Raw genomic sequence first — 9,469 nt, 5'->3', positions numbered from 1 at the left:
TTAAACAGCTGAATATTTCCTCCTCCAGGCCTGTTTACCGAACGAATATTGGACACTACGTTTCCGTGTGCTTCAGGTGTGTGTACTTACTATATTTGGCAAATCAAACACAGCTAGAGAATATTTTCTAACAAAAATAAGAGATGGTATTGAATGCTATCTCACACAAAGGTAAAGGAGAAGTTCCAGAACAAAAAAATTACAGATAATGTACTCACCCCCTTGTCATCCCAGATGTTCATGTCTTTCTTTCTTCAGCTGTAAAGAAATTATGGTTTTTAAAGAAAACATTTCAGGGTTTTTCTCCATATAGTGGACTTCAATGGTGCCCCGAGTTTGAACTTCCAAAATGCAGTTTAAATGCAGCTTCAAAGGGCTCTAAACGATCCTAGCCAAAGAAGAAGGGTCTTATCTAGCAAAATTATCTGTTAGTTGTGTGTTTTTTTTTTAAATATACTTTTTAATCTCAAATGCTCCTCTTGTCGCTCTCTGGTATGTGCATGAGTAGTCTGCATCTCTGGTTCAAAACAGTTAGGGTAGGTCAAAAAATCTCATTTGAGGGAAGTCGAGGGAAAAAATGAGAGGATTTTTTCGACATACCCTAACTGACTTGAACTGGAAAAAACAGAGTTCAGGCAGAGCAAGACAAGATGAGCGTTTGAGGTTAAAAAGTATATAAATTGTATAAATATATTCATTAAAATAACTGATCGTTTTGCTAGATAAGACCCTTCTTCCTCTGCTGGGGTTGTTTACAGATGCATTTGGGATTGATTGAAGCTGCATTTAAACTGCATTTTGGAAGTTCAAACTTGGGGCACCATAGAGGTCCACTATATGGAGAAAAATCCTGAAATGTTTTCCTCAAAAAAAACATTGTTTCTTTACGACTGAAGAAAGAAAGACATGAACATCTTGGATGACAAGGGGGTGAGTACATTATCTGTATGGAAGTGAACGTCTCCTTTTAAACTATAGCAAAACCATGGTTAATTTCTGGTTTTCCAGTGTTGGGAAGTTTATTTTGGAAATGTAATAGGTTACAGAGTTACCCTATTTAAAATGTAACAAGTATAAAAAAAAAGTGTAACTATCTCAATTACTTTATTAAAGTAATGTAACTGATTACATTTGATTACTTTTCTAAATGTACATTTACATTTAGTCATTTAGCTGACTTAGCCAGATTCTGCGTCCGAGGATTGGGTCGCCGAGGCCCCCGCCTTCGACCGCCACCCATCCCACAATGCACCGGTCCCATATGGTCCCTCCCGCAGGTGGTGGGCCCACGGGAGGACGGCCCCATGTCGCTTTTTCGGGCTGAGCCCGGCCGGGCCCCGTGGGGTAAGGCCCGGCCACCAGGCGCTCGCATACTAGCCCCAACCCCAGACCTGGCTCCAGGGTGGGGCCCCGGCTGCGCCATACCGGGCGACGTCACGGACCTGTGTTGTTTTTCAGCCATATGGGTTTTTTGGGCCGCTCTTTGTCTGGCCTGTCACCTAGGACCTGTTTGCCTTGGGAGACCCTACCAGGGGCGTTATAGCCCCTGACAACATAGCTCCTAGGATCATGTAGACACTAAAACCCCTCCACCACGGTAAGGTGGCGATCCCCGGAGGGGCGGTGGAGGAGTTTAAGTATCTGGGGGTCTTGTTCACGAGTGAGGGAAGGATGGAGCGGGAGATCGACAGACGGATCGGTGCAGCTTCTGCAGTAATGCGGTCGATGTACCGGCCTGTTGTGGTGAAGAAAGAGCTGAGCTGTAAGGCGAAGCTCTCGATTTACCGGTCGATCTACGTTCCTACTCTCACCTATGGTCATGAGCTTTGGGTCATGACCGAAAGGATAAGATCCCGGATACAGGCGGCTGAAATGAGTTTCCTCCGTAGGGTGGCTGGGTGCTCCCTTAGAGATAGGGTGAGGAGCTCGGAGTAGACCCGCTGCTCCTTCACATCAAGAGAGGCCAGTTGAGGTGGCTCGGGCATCTGTTTCGGATGCCTCCTGGACGCCTCCCTGGGGAGGTGTTCCGGGCATGTCCCACCGGGAGGAGGCCCCGGGGAAGACCCAGGACACACTGGAGGGACTACGTCTCTCGGCTGGCCTGGGAACGCCTCGGTGTTCCGCCGGAAGAGCTGGAGGAAGTGTCTGGGGAGAGGGAAGTCTGGGTGTCTCTGCTTAGACTGCTGCCCCCGCGACCCGGTCCCGGATAAGCGGATGAAGATGGATGGATGGATGGATCCCGTGTTTGTGTAGGTTTATAAAAGATTTACCTCACAAATCTGATGAAATGGTGCACGTTGCGTTCCCAGATAAACATTATACAGTGCCCTCCACTAATATTGGCACCCTTAGTAAATATAAGCAAAGGTGACTGAAAATAAATCTGCATTGTTTATCCTTTAGATCTTTAATTCGAAAAATTCACAAAATTCTAACCTTTCATTGAAGTAAAACGATAGAAAATGGGGGGATAGCGCATTATGAAATAAACGTTTTTCTCTTGTTCACGTTGGCCACAATTATTGGCACCCCTAAAAATTTGTCTAAGTAAAATATCTCTAAAGTATATTCCCATTAATATTACAATTTTTTTAGCACACCAGGGTGGCTAGGAGTATAAAATTGTCCAGTCATGACTTTCTGTTCCACAGGATTATAAATATGAGGAACACAAAAGCCAAATTCCCTTAATCATCCATCACAAGAAGTAAAACCAAAGAATGTAGTTCTGATGTGCAGAACAAGTTTGTTGAGCTTCACAAAATAGAACATGGCTGTAAGAAAAGAGCTAAAACATTGAAAATCCCACCATCAGGGCAATAATTAAGAAGTTCCAATCAACTAAAGATGTTACAAATCTGCCTAGAAGAGGACATGTGTCTATATCATCCTAATGCACGATAAGGAGGAGAGGTTGAGTGTCCAAATACTCTCTAAGGATCACAGTTGAAATTTCAGAGAATTGTTGAGTCTTGGGGTCAGAAAGCCTAAAATAAAATGATCAAACAGCCTCTACATTACCACATGTTGTTCCAGAGGGTTTCAAGAAAAAATCCTCCTGGCTCATCCAAAAACTAACTCCAATATATTCACTTGTCAGACATGATTGGAACTTCAAACAGGACAGGCTTCTATGGTCAGATGAAACTAAAAATGAGCTTTTTGGCAGCTAACCCTCCAGATGGTTTTGGTGCAGACAGGGTTAAAAAAGGACCCCATGCCCACGGTTAAAAATACTGCTGGGTCTTTAATGTTGTGGGCCTATTTTTCTGCCGGAGGTCCTGGACATCTTTTTTTAGATACACGGCTTCATGGATTCTATCAGATACCAGCAGATAAAAAATCAAAACCTGACTGCCTCTGTTAGAAATCTTATAATGGGCCATGGTTGCATCTTCCAGCAGGACGATGATCTACAACAAACATCAAAATCAACAAAAATTGTGTCACTGAGCACAGAATAAAGCTTCTACCATGGCCTTCCCAGTTCCCTGACCTGAACCCTGTATAGAAACTGAAGAGAAGAAGCACCAACATGAAGCTGGGAAGAGAGAGATTCTGGAGAATCTAGAGGGATTCTGTTTGAAGGAATGGCCTCTGATCTCTGCTCAGGTGTTCTCCAAACTCATTAGACATTGTTGGAGAAAACTCAGAACTGTTATCTTGGGAAAATGATGTTGCTATAATTGGGTGCCAATGATAGTGGCCAACGTGAACTAGAGAAAAACATTTATTCCATAATGAGATTTCACCCCTAGGTTCTATTGTTTTACTTCAATAACAGGTTAGAATTTTGTGAATTCTTTGAATGAAAGATCAAAAGGATAAATTATGCAGATTTATTTTCACATCCACTTTTGCTCATATTTACCAAGGGTGCCAATATTAGTGGAGGGCACTGTAATAAACTCAAACTTACAGCAATTTGCAGAAATGCAGTTTCAGATGCTCCACACATGTATTAAATGATAACAGTTCATGTAGAGAAGCTTTTACAGTGAACAGAGGCACTTACTTAACCTACACGCATGTAAATAATTAAAGCGCATACATTACATATATTTATTTGAATCGTAGTGTTTTGTGAATTGACAATAGTATGATGCTTTATTATGATTTTTGAAAGGGTTTAATATATTATATATTTTTGGTTTTATTTGCAGTAAAACCATGATTATTTTTCATAAGGGATTGCTCAGGTTTCCACAGGTTGTTTAGTTTCTGTTTGAGGAAGACAGTGTGAACTTGTCAGGCTGAAAGATGACTGTCCATACACACAGAGTCTTAAGGCAAAACTGTAACAGATACTCGAGTCTTTACAGTACAAAACAAACGGGACACTGGCGTGTGTTCACCAGTCCATCTCATGTTGTTCTGCTGAGATCTGTAGAAATGATACGCCTGTTGTTCTTTCGCAGTCATGATTGGTAGTGCTGTAACTGTGATGACATGTGCTGCTGATATTTACTGAAGACCTCAGGGGCCGCTCCGCACATCTGGAGTCTAGACTCAGCGGCTCTACAGGACTGAGACTCCCTCACTCTCTTCCTCTCTCGCACCGCTGTCCACTGTTTGCATAGCTGCTTGTGTTTAATTTAAATTAAAGTTGCCCCCCTTCAAGTGCTTAATTGATTCTAGTGATGAAGGACAAAGTAACTGGAGCCGAGTGTCCTCAAAACACACCGAGAGAAATATTATTACGAAGACTTACGCAAACCATACTGAGAGCATCTGTGTTTGTGAGAGAGAAACAATATGATTATCACTGGAATTGTTGGACTGAGAGGAGCCATGTATTTTCCTTAATGCATCCTTGTGTTCACAAAATATCACACAAAGGCTCTTGTTAGCTGCGGTGTAATGACGAATGCGCGTGTGGTTGTGGAAACGTGCGGTTGAGAGGTCTGTTTTACCTGTTAATCTCTTTATCCCCTCCTACCCGCTCTATAGCTCATACACTGAGAGCTCTAAAACTTGACAGTAGTTTATTTTACAGACGCTCTCTGGCGTCTTCTGTCCTCCTTTTGAATTTGTGTTGAACTGCTGAAGTCATCATGCTTATACAGCAATAGTAAGGGATATTATGGAGTTAAACATATTCATCACTGAAAAAAGAAACAACAATGCAAAGTTGCAAATTTTTTCACATTTTAATTTTATTATTTTATTTTATGTAAACTAAGTTTACCCCAATAGCAAGTTATTTATTAAATACAATTAAATAGATATTATATTTGGTTTAAAGTTGTCAAATATTATGTTATCTATTATTTCTAATGTAAAAAAGTAACTTTATTTAATTAAAATATATAATAATTCTTAAAACATCCTGCAAAATTGCAAATAATTTTTTATTTAATTATTAATAAAAATTTTAGTTTTTTTATATTACCTTAGTTAAATAAAATGACAAATAGATATTTATTATATACAGTTAAATGGTTATTAAATTTGGTTTAAAGTTGTCAGTTTGGGAAAATAAAAATATTATGTTATCAACTTTTTAAAATAACATTAAAGTGTTTGGGGTCAGTGCAAATTTTTTTAATTTATTTGATCAAAAATATAATAAAACAAAAATATTACTATTTAAAATAACTATATATATATATATATATATATATATATACACACACACAATATATATATATATATATATATATATATATATATATACACACACACAATATATATATATATACACAATATATATATATATATACACAATATATATATATATATATATATATATATATATATATATATATATATATATTATAAATTAGGATTATTTGTATCGAAATTTTAAAAGAACAGCATTTATTTTAAATAAATTTATAAAAAACATTGTCACTTTTGATTAATTTTTATGCGTCTTTGCTAAATACTTTAATTATATAATTATAACTATATATCATTTAAATATATAATCATTCTCAAAACATCATGAAAAATTGCAAATAATTTTAATTTTTTCATTTAATTTAGTTATTTTATTTGATCAAACTTAGTTTACCTCAATAGCAAATAGTTATAATTAATAAAGAATATTAAATAGTTATTAAGTTTGTTATAATGTTGTAAGTTTGATAAAATAAAAATATTATGTTATCAATTAATTATAATACCATTGAAGTGTTTGGGGTTGATACAATTTTTAAAATGTTTTTGAAGGCTCTTTATTTGATCAAAAATACAGTAACAACAAAAATATATATTTTTTTTATAATATATTATAAAAAAAGTAAAAAATGTAGAATTCTTTGATGAATGGAAAGTTCAAAAGAACAGCATATATATAATCATTCTTAAAACATTTTAAAATGTTTAAATTTGCAAATATTTTTTTTATTTAATTTAAATATTTTATTTTATAACAACTTAGTATACCCGAATAGCAAATAGTTATTTATTAGATACAATTAAATAGTTTAGTTTAAAGTGAATTTGGGAAAATATAAATATTATAAAAATATTATGTTATGAACTATTTATAATACCATATCAAGAGTTTGGGGTCAGTACAACTTTTAACAATGTTTTTGAACTCTCTTATGCTTACCAAGGCTGTATTTATTTAATCAAAAATACAGTATAACCCAAAATTATTTAACTATTTCAAGTAACGGTGTTCTATTTAAAATTTAAAATCTAGTAAAATTTAGTATTCTATGATGAATAGAATGTTCAAAAGAACAGCATTTATTTAAAATAAATGTAAAAGCCTTTATTGTCACTTTTTTAAATTTATTTATATGTATTCAATTTTTTTAGATTTTGTCAGTTTTTTTTAATGTTATATATATATATATATATGCGTGATATGCTGATTGAGATTATATTTTGCAGTAGACTAATTAAATATGTAAGAAATGATATATGAATTTATTTATATTTTTATATTTTATAGAATGTATATATACAAAACTTAAATATTCAAGTAAATTCATATGAGAAAATATCCAAGATGTTTTTTAAGAGTTTTTTAGAGAATTGCTGTTTGTAAATTTCCATTTGTATATATACTCTTAGTTTTTACATTGGTTTATTTTTCCAAATGGCCCTCACAAAGAGCTAGTTCTGCATTCGAACCCTCAGAATGATGGAAAATCTGGTTGAAATGATCTTTGTGTGTGAGTGCAAGAGAGAGAGAGAGAGAGAGAGAGAGAGAGTGAGAGTGAGAGAGAAGGTATAAATGAACCCCTGATTTACAGCCCGTCTTTAGGTAGAGCCCCTCCTTTTTCCATGTTCACCCCTTCTCCCCTTTCTCTGCCCATAATAATGGACACGGTGTTTTTACGAGAGTACCAGACCAAACCCTATTCACACCGCAGCACTGAGTCGCCACTAAATGGCCTTGTTCAGCTCACTGCTATTAAACAGCTCATAAAAAACTGGCCACACAACCCCTTGAGTCACACAGATGCAACTACACGGCTCCTGATCCCAGCGTGATGCGGTTTCAGACAGCTGGCTTTGCCTATTTGCCATCTAATGCATGATGGTTAGCCATCTAAAATGACCTGAATTAACCAAATAACCAAGTCAGAATTGCATGTGGCTATTAAAATCAGTCACATAAATCAAAGCCGCCTCCACAGCTGTTTGGACTCTCATTCTGACGGCACCCATTCACCGCAGATGATCCATTGGCGATTTAATTTTTAATTTTTGGGTAAACTGTTTCTTTAAATTAGCGCAGTGTGAGACAAACGTCAATCAAAGAAGTCACACAAACGTATTTAACCAATCAGAATCAAGTATTCCGGGGAGACTTGCGATAATAATAATTATTCAGGAGGGTTTCGAGGCAATTCGGGTTCTTTCCCACCCGGCTTGCTTTCTCTTTCTTTTCTTTGTCTTTCTGCCTGACACTCTGTGAGTGAAGGATATCAAATTCCCCTGAAAGCTCTCGGACAGGTGAGCGCTGCTTTGGGTGACCTCTATCTCTCACATTACGGTGCTAAACTGCAACTCCCTGCTGTTCTCGATTACACACGTATGCCTGCACACACACAGGTGTGATCCTTACACATCAGTCTGTTTCACTTGTCACTGAGTATCATACATCACCAAAGTCAAGAGTTTTAAATTACACTGCATTATATATAGATATAGCTCTGACATGATCATACAAAACTGCTTTGGCAAAAAAAAGTCTCTTATGCTCACCAGGGCTGTATTTATTCGACCAAAAATATAGAAAAAACAGCAGTATTGTGAAATATTATTACAATTTAAAATAACTGTTTTAAATTTGAATATATTTTAAAATATCATTTATTCTTGTGACGCAGTACTGAATTTTCATCAGCCATTACTCCAGTCTTCACTGTCACATGATCCTTCAGAAATCATTTCAATATGATTTCTGTTAGTTTATTATTGCTTAATATGTTTTTTGGAACCTGTGATACTGTTTTAAGGATTTTGTGATTAATAAAAAGTTAAAAAGAACAGCATTTATTCAAAAATGAAATATTTGCTGACAATGTAAGTCTTTACTATCAAAAATCGAGTAAAAAACAAAAATATGTAACTATTTAAAATAAAAATCGAGTAAAATTTAGGTTTCTTTGATCAATAGAAAGTTCAGAAGAACAGCATTTATTTAAAATGAATGTAAAAGCCTTTATTGTCACTTAAAAACAAAAATAATATTTAGATTTGACATTTTTTGTAAAATGTTTTAAATGTCAAATATACATACATATATATATATATATATATATATATATATATATACAGTCAAGCCCGAAATTATTCATACCCCTGGCAAATTCAGACTTAAAGTTACTTTTATTCAACCAGCAAGGTTTTTTTTTATTAGAAATGACAAAGACGTCTCTCAGAAGATAATAAGACGATGTACAAGAGACATCATTGTGGAAAAAAATATTTCTCATTTTTAATTTACATTTGAACAAAAAGTGGCATGTCCAAAATTATTCATACCCTTCTCAATAATCCTTTATTGGCCTTTATTGGCTATTACAGCAATCAAACGCTTCCTATAATTGCTGACCAGCTTTTTGCACGTCTCCACTGGTATTTTTGCCCATTCATCTTTAGCGATGAGCTCCAACTCTTTCAGGTTGGAGGGTCTCCTTGCCATCACCCTGACTGTCCACAAACCAACAACAGAGAGCTTCTGTTTTTCACCTGTTGAGTTGATTAAAACAGCTGTTCCCAATGAATCAGGGTAATTAGGATGCTTCAGAACAGCTTGGACTATTTGGAATGGTAAAGAACTTTGGATTTTCCCATAGACTGTGACAGTCTGCAAAGGGAATGAATAATTTCGGACATACCACTTTTTGTTCAAATGTAAATAAAAGCTGAGAAATATTTTTTTTCCACAATGTCTTCTGTCTTTTGGGAGAAGCCTGTGTCATTTCTGGTCAAAAAAAAAAAACCTTGGTTGAACTGGTTGAAAAAAGAAAACTTTAAGTCAGAATTTGCCAGGGGT

Source organism: Garra rufa, chromosome 20 (assembly GCF_049309525.1).
Source record: "Garra rufa chromosome 20, GarRuf1.0, whole genome shotgun sequence".
Taxonomy (NCBI): domain Eukaryota; kingdom Metazoa; phylum Chordata; class Actinopteri; order Cypriniformes; family Cyprinidae; genus Garra; species Garra rufa.
The sequence above is the reverse complement of the archived record's forward strand: the minus strand, read 5'-3'. Positions refer to the sequence as shown.